This window comes from Battus philenor, unplaced genomic scaffold, assembly GCF_028537555.1.
Source record: "Battus philenor isolate CCGP_79_NKW_IND1 unplaced genomic scaffold, ilBatPhil1.0.hap1 SCAF_14, whole genome shotgun sequence".
NCBI classification, from domain to species: Eukaryota; Metazoa; Arthropoda; class Insecta; order Lepidoptera; family Papilionidae; genus Battus; species Battus philenor.
In genome coordinates this window covers 12543878-12552719 of record NW_027181676.1, presented here as the reverse complement: position 1 = coordinate 12552719, position 8842 = coordinate 12543878, and the positions used below count along the sequence as shown (strand labels likewise).

At 35.0% G+C, this 8842-nt stretch overlaps 1 long non-coding RNA gene across 1 annotated transcript in view; it reads right to left on the bottom strand.

Annotated features, from left to right (window-relative positions):
- Positions 1–4556: 4556 nt before the first annotated feature.
- The window catches only part of LOC137918568 (uncharacterized), a 75279-nt gene continuing 70993 nt past the window's right edge, over positions 4557–8842 (bottom strand). The window contains exon 3 of the long non-coding RNA XR_011106695.1: positions 4557–5148. This is a non-coding gene — a long non-coding RNA (uncharacterized lncRNA). The remainder of the gene's footprint in view (positions 5149–8842) is intronic.

The window sequence follows — 8842 nt, the reverse complement described above, 5'->3', positions numbered from 1 at the left end:
CTATTTCGTGGTTAGAAAATTTCCATTCTAACAGAATCTCAAAACGAAGACATCTTTTTTTTATATATGAAGTAATGTCGATGCCTGTAATGGCTGCCTATCACTCACTTTGACACAAAACACAAAATAATGAAATAGAATAATGAAAACTCGTATTGATGTTCATATAGGAAAGTTAAATTTAATCTAGTTTAGTATTAGAGAGGCTCTCTGCTTTCTACAGATTACCTTTAGAGTTTAATGATGGATCATCGAGATAACACAAGTCCTGGTTGAAGCAATTAACTTTAGTATCATATAGGACATCTGTAGACTAACTCAATGGTTTGAATTTCCCCTTAACTGAAACTTAACTTGTTCATTTATCACTCAAAGGTATTTGTAACGAAAAATAAATGATTTAAATCTTAAAATTACTTCTTTTTTTAGGTCTAGAAACTATTTTTCTTTCAATGTAATTATTTTTACTCTATTTCTTTCAATTATAAAGAATTTCCTAAATCTGCTACGCTGGTTGTCGACCCCAATCACCGCATCAAGTCCACCTATAACGCTATGGTCCCGGGACTTATACGGTTAATAGATGGGATGCTAAGAAGTTATGTCTACTAAACGGAAGTTAAGCGACATGTGCTCGGAAAAATCGATTAACATATGATATAACTAGAAGTTAATTATCGTCAACTGATTAAACACTAATTAATGCAGCAAATTCGTTCTAAAAGTAGCCGATGCCAATACGAATAACGTACAAAAAATCCAGACACGTCTTTCATATACTCGAGGATCGTGAACCTTTCTGGAAATTTTGTAGCGCAGTATGCTATGCTATCATTAATGGTATTCGGCGTTGTGTACAGCCTTGTAATCGTTTGACCACTTTCTTAATGATCAAAATTCTTTCACCATTACTACACCAGACACGAGAGCAATGTAATTTTGAGTGAGTTTTCATTGCCACAATGATTTTTTTCAACGGCCCCCATTATTGCTTGCCTTTCGTATATTCCTTTGTCTTGGGTACGTAAGGACAATTTTTCAAATCATTTATTTATATTCTAATTTTATTTCCTTGCTCTTCTTTCGTCTTCCTCAATTTATCTTGCACGTTCCTTTTTATCCTTCACATAATCTTTCATTCATTCCCCATTTACACATCACCTCTTTTCCTTCATCGTTTCCATCTTGACTGCTTTTTAATAATATTTATTTTCGCAAAAATAGTTCGGTACTGTCGAGAAAGACATTTAAAAGATAATGGTTGAAGGTGAAGCTTACTGCAAGTGAAAAGCAGAGAATAGACCAAAGTCCCACTTAGGAGTGTAACGCCACCAGGAATTCATTTCTATAATTCATCGTATACTAAAAAATATGTCTTACATGTTCAATCGTTCGATAATGCATTTCACGAGATAACATATCGCATTATCAGTGCGCTTGATTTCTTTAACTGTCGACCAGCTACTAACGGTAAACAAATGGTTTCCTCAAGTAAAAACAGTCCATTGTGTGTAAACTGTCTTATAACTGGACTGCCATTAGAAAACACAGTAGACGTGTAACGATATCGCTCGACTCGAATTAATTTATATAAACTCCAATTTAGAGCAGCGGCATAGTTGTTGGCATCTCGGTAGGCGCAGGTATTATTATTAATATAATTTAATGGAATCAGGCGTTACTTTGCGGAAGTCCACCCTAAGTAAAAAAAGGACTAATATTTAGCCACTTCCGCACATGCAGTGGTGGTCGTGCAACAAAGTGCACCGCCCGCCAGCCCGCTGATAAATGCGTATGCGGCAAACAATGCGAATTACACAACTGCCACTGTCAAATCACTCAACACGTGTTTCACCCCTCCACAGGGCATCTTCAGGAGTTATGTTACATCGATTGATGCCAAACACAGAGTCCGACTCATGTGCACACTGCATGTGCGGAAGTGGCTAAATATTGGTCCTTTTCTTACATGTAAAAATCCTAGGCGTGTTGACGTGTGTATGAAAACGTTTATTACAAGAAATGCCCAAATATATTTATTTATCACCGAACTGAAATCTTCATATAAATAATTAAACGACGTATTTGTTGAAGCAGTATTAAAAGCCATATCTATTAATATACACGTCTCTATTTCTATTTTTCTATTTCAACTTAATTCTTCTCTGTACTTAGAAAAGTAGATATAATTAATTGTAAAAGGATTTACGTCTTCTGTTTAACGAAATGAAAGGTTGACTTGATAATTGTAATACTTGTGCAATTCTGTTAGTTTACCCAAAAGCTTATTCTTTTTATAAAATATGATGCAATGGTCAAAGGTATGATTCATTCTAATGATAATATTGCTACAATACCGAATTATTTGAGTTACAAAATCGTGTAAAGCATTATGTTATACTGTAGTAAATGAGTTATTATTATTTGAATTTATATCCCACAAACATTAGCATCCCAGTCCAGTGTTTTTATATTTACGTTCAATATTCCCAATTTCTTTTTACATCGCAATATCCCTTACTTTTCTGTACCTTACTTATTTATTCCTTCTGATGTTTACTGCTATGACTTTTCTGCAAAATTCTAGGTGGGTCCGGCAACTTTTGAATGTAGAACGCTAAGCCTAAAATCTCTTTTAATGTAGTGAAGCTCAAGGGATCGCAAGAGATTCTTGCCACAAACCGTTATATTGCTTGAGTTTGCGATTGTACTACATAGAACGATAGCGCGAAGCAATATACTACTAGTGCCATCTATTTTCTAAGTAACAACATTCCGACATATACATGCAAAAATAAATAACGATTGAACTAGTAGTAATTTGGATAAAATGAATAACACACATCGATTTAAGACAAACAATGCAATTAAAATCAATCAGGAATGCATTTATAGATACGACCATACATTAATCTACGATTCGACTCTTACATAAACTAACATCGTAAGACAAGAGAATGTGCTTATAGATGATGAGCCTGGTATAAAAAATATATAACTGCCATTACACATATGTTTCTTATGCCTGAGGTTAGAGGCAATCTGGGTGAAGCAATACGTGGGTGGATCATTATGCAAATGAGTGTACGTCGCTTATTGATCTTGATGATTGAGATGCCAATGACCTTAGCCTGGACTGCATCAGATGTACCAACTTCCAGTACATTCACATGCAACTTTACTTTGAGTGTTGTATTATTTTATGTAAACCATTATTAATAAATTATTAAAAATATTTATATTTTCATTTATATTACGTTTGAAGGTCTTTATATTAATTGAACCAATATTTTTTTACAAAATCATTGTAAATTTAATACATCATTCCATTCTTTAAGTAGTTTAATTTTTGTGCACGATTATACTGATATTTTGAGTGAAGCTTCTTTTAACATTAATTGACTATCGATAAGAATCACATTTTAATACTAATAATCCGTTTCCAAAGACAAATTAAAAATACGATAACAAAAAAAAATAACCGACCGTTCATTCATTCGTTCGTTCATTCAGTACTTCCATTTCAGATGAACGAACTGCTCTCGTTACATTTGTTTCTTATTGTTCATATTGTTTCCACAGCTATAATGAAGTTATATCGTATTGTAATGGCAGTTATGTCTAAGTAAAATAAAATAAACTTGTGTTCCCCACTTGTGGTTTAATATGATTTTTAATGGGTTGGCGATCACAGTGTGGTATTTTTTAAAACTTTTTTATTACGTTGCTAGATATACAAACTGTTATTCAACAAAATTTGACTGATAATACAGATTGATATTAAAATTTGTCAGAATTTTTTCATTGAAAACAGCTTGGGAGCTGTTGCTTGGAGCTTGAGCTTTCATTGAAAGCTGTTTTCTTGCACAATAGGGTTGTGCAAGTAGCGACTGCTCCACAAGTTACTAGCGTAGTTCAACCGCATGATCTGTTCGTATAAAACAAGTGCTTTGATCTAATCCCTAACAATTATAAAAACAAAGAAGATAATATTATTAGCTTATCTTAAAATTAATACAGGCACATTAAATAAAAATAACAACCATGGGAACCTTTACTCATCTATGTACTGTAGTACATAGCAAACCGGGCTATAGCGTTAATTTTCAGAAAGAGTCAGATTTATTTGTATTTTGATGGCCGGCCGTTCTTGCTAGCGTAATTACTAGTGAGATTTGTAAATAAAATACAAAAAGATGAATAGATAAATATATAAGGATATAGATGCATGGATACAATTGTCGCCAATTTATCAAGGTAAAATGATGTCAACATAGAACTATTCGAAAGTATATATTTAATATTCTCTTGTAAAATTGTTTCATTATTGCAAATTGAAGTAAATAATCCGAATTATGTGTTTTATAATTTGTAACTCGAATCATACAAGAACCAATAATAAACGGCTTCTTCTCTAGATTGCTATTGCTATATTAAAAATTGAAGTTAAAATATTTTGTATAAGATATAAGCAATCGCGTTGCAGTTGTCATAGTTATAATTAAAAAAGTAGCATAAGTAGTTATAAGTTATACCGAGTTATAACTCACCTTGGTTCCAAGCAGATGTAACGTTCTCGTGATAGAAGTACTCGTTCTCCTCTTCATCAGACCACAGCACTCCTTCGATGCTGGACGTGATGCCCTGGCAGTCAACACCCTCCGCGACAGACCTACGCGACAGTTGGTCGTAGCTCGGCGGCCGAGAGAGAGAGTAAGCAGATATATCAGCAAGAGAAGACCGGAAATTCTTAACGCTCCTACTGTCAATCGGTCTGTGATACCTTAAAGACCGAGTATCCTCGGACTTTATAGACCGGAGAGACCGGCAGTCGTAGTTCGGGCCGTCATTGGTTATATCGCCTAAGGATATTTTGAAATTGTTCGAGGAGATGTCTCCTAAAGGCACTTCGCAGGAGCGGCGCTTCATGCTGGTCTTTTGAGATGGGGCTTCCCCCGTCGCCTGCATGTGCCGGCTTACGCCTGCGCTGTGCAGAAATTCGTTCGAGTTGTACATTTCGTTTCGTTATTTAAATACACCTAACTTAAACTAAACTTGCAGCTTTAGGAACTTTAGAACTGACTAACGCATTTTGGAATTATTCGTTTAAATAGACCCTAAAGAGAGCCCTAAGCTGTATTGCGGTATCTGAAACAAAAGAAAAAAATGTTACATTTTCAATTTGTTATTGAATTATCACGTGCATATTTATAAAAATTATACAGCGCCATCTAGTATAGCTTAATGAAACGGCTAACTGTAATTCACTGCACTAATTTTTTTCAACGGTTATAAATTACACTGCGCCTACAAAGTTAATCTTTGTTCAATAGATGGCGCTGTATACAAGTATAAATTACATGATTTTTTGGTATTTACTTTATAAGATTTCGGAAATATGTTAATCAAACTACAAAATAAAAATACAAAAAGGTATTATATTAAGGTTTTTATTTTTTTGGACAAAATAAAGAATTTATTTTACGTATAGAGGATCAAAATGTAAACTCATTGAAATAAGGAATTGTAATTTTCCCTCGGATTGGATTAACAGTCAACAATGGACATTGTAATGCTTTTTCTTGATTGAAAATACGTCCCGACAAATAAATTAAAGGAAGGACTTGGATTTTTCACGAAAGATTAACTGTATAGAGATAGGGTACGGAAATTAAACCGAAGCAGAACAAAGACCAAAGGCCTTCGCTGTTGTTGAAAAGAGAGAGAAAAATCGTAAAACATGGAATGTGGGAAATGAGTTCGCCTGGAGCCTTTCACATGTCATACTAGTGCCTTATTTGAATACGCTTAGTATAAACGCGTTTCTCTCGACTGGAGTAAGTTTTTGAAGAGAGAAAATTGTCAGACATTTTAGCAGAGCTAATATCATTTAAATGTCATTAATATATATTTTTTAAAAAGCGTTACGTATATTGCTAACAAGTGAAATATATATCTGAGTATATGTAATTTTTGTCTATACAATAGACGTTCATTTTCGCATTTTTAATGTTTTGACAATTTCCTGGTTTTCAGGTTTTGTTTATATTCATAATTTTATCTCCGATGTTCATTTTGAATCTCAGGGATAAAAAAATATAATCATCAATAGATACTTTATACTCTTACGAAATATGTATTATAAATCCAAAATAAATAACGATAGTGGTTTAAAAAAGCAATGGATGTTAGGGTCTTGTGAAAGGTTGGACAATGCGTGTTTGTAGTGTGGGTGCAGTACATGTTTGGCTAATGATTCTATTATAGTTCTACGTAATATTAAGTGTACAGTTTTCAGCAAATCGCTGTTTCCATAAGCATAAACTACAGCAGCCTAAATCGACTAACCGTATTCTTAACTTCAATTACATTAAATTCAAATGCACATTATACATTACGGTATTAAAAGATTTTAAAAGTCTAAAAATATTATCAGAGTTTACAGTTTGATTAAATTTATTGAAGCGTATATTTAATATGATAATCGAATTTTACCAAGGCTGTGGACTCAGCTCCAAGAATTGCTCGTCTGAAAAGGCAATGAGCAGGGACATATCTCGTGCAACCTTTGGCTGTTGGAGCCAAAAGGTTCTCTAAAGGGACCACGAGCCAGTAGACGCGGTGTGAGTAGGATCGTACTAGATGGATTGACAATATAGGTAAGGTTGCAGGAAGTCGCTAGATGCAGGTAGAACAGGATCATGGCGATCTTTAGGGGCGGCCTATGCCTTCCTATGAGTGTCCATCTGCTGAAAAGAAGAAGAGGTCGAGTTTTTGGTGTAGCTTACACCGTTGTTTTTTCTTATACAGGTGATTATAGGCGCAAAAGCCTTAAATGGGTAAATGTATTGCTCATTTGCCGTCAATTAATACATAGTACACCCTATTCAAAAATCAATGGTTTCAAAAATAATAAATTACACAAAGATAATATACTAACAAAACGTTTTTTAAAATCTAATTACTAATTATTAAAAGGTCCATGCAGGATTTGTACAACCTGAAATTATTGATTTGTCGCATTTCAACACGATTTCAAAATTAATTAATGTAACATATTTCAGAGTGATTACTTTATCGGGTGATTGGAAATAGGAGTAAAAGCATTTAAGCTTTTTCCTGCCAATGAGCTTTGTTTTTTCATTTACACTTATACCACGACTTAATGCCGCAAGTCTTGCTAAAAGTTGCATTGTTTTATTAAATTTCTTAAAGCGTATTTCAGAACTGATCGTCGATTTTACTCACGAAGAAGTCTTTTTATATATATTTATGTATATGTTATAAAAGATGCTATGATCTCGTTATCATTTACACTGGTCTTCGTGGTTTCGAGTGCTACAATATGTTGCATAGATCGAACAAATACGTTGCGAGGCTAACTACCCGGTAACACCGATTAATCCGGTTGGTTAATTACCGTAATTTGGGTGCCGTGACCCTGTCCAACAATTCCATTTCGACCGATTCGGAAACATCCGCGGATGAATTATTTAATTAAGCCCGCGGGGAAAGGGGTGCGTAGCGATTTAGACGTGTAACGTTGACCTGTGTCATTTGTATGAAGTAATTACGTGGTAGAACTTTGGGCTTGATTTGCATATTTATTTCCGAGTATATTACAACCGTTCTGACAACCTTGTTAAGATCATCTGAGAAGGGTAAGCCTTAACAGGGGGTGGTGGTAACCCTGCGGTAGATGACTGATACTTGCGATCGAAGATCACAAATTCGATTCCCGGGATTATATAGGATTGCCACGGTTCAGAAACAATTTTTCAGATGGGACGGGCAGCATCATTCTTTGCGTATCATAATACCACACTGCGATCGTCAACCCGCCTTCAAACATGGCGATTACAGTATATACTCTCAAAGATATCTTAAGAGAATAGGCTTTGCAATTGGCGTGTATGGGCTGAAACAAGAAATAAATAAATTTATGATCCTGAGCTTCACATAGAACGTCTGGGTTAAATTTATGGATGTAAGTAAAGTAAAAAACTTAAGATCAGGTAATAGCAAGGCCCAGGACGTTCACCTACAAAGTGCACAGTTAAAAAAATTAAGGTCGTCGGAAGACGTTTTCGTTTCTCTCTTTCTCCTCTCGTCCCGGTTCCAACCGGTCCTTTTGAAAATCGAACGAGTTCCGATTCAAATAATGATGACGATAATGCTATAATCAAAATTGTTCTAGAAGGATTTATAAGAGACAATTTATTCAGGTTTATTCGGTTTATATTAACGCTATCAGAGTTGACAAAGTAAAAAAAAAACACGTAGAAAGCTGATTGTTGTAAAAGCTTCAATGGGGTGAATATATTGTTCATTTCTTTTTAATTAATGTCATCTGTCTACCTTAATAGTAGATGTCATATGTTATGCTTGCCGGTCCGAAGTCTTCACTCCAAGACCCTAAGGCGCTGGCCTCAAACCGGTCCTATTGGAAATGTATAGAGCCTATAAAGACAATTTGATATTTAATGAAATCAGGCGTTACCTCGCGGAAGTTCATTCTAAGTAAGAAAGGGAACAATATTTAGCCACTTCCGCACATTACTCTGTGTTTGGCACTAATCGGTGTAACATAACTCCTGAAGATGCCCCGTGGAGGGGTGAAACACGTGTTGAGTAATTTGACGGTGGCGGTTGTGTGATTCGCATTGTTTGCCGCATACGCGTTTATCAGCGGGCTGGCGGGCGGTGCACTTTGTTGCACGACTACCACTGCATGTGCGGAAGTGGGTAAATATTGGTCCTTTTCTTACTGACAATTTGATTATTTTCGCTTGAGTACTTCAATTTCTAGCTTATAATACAATAGCACAGTTATTAATGAATA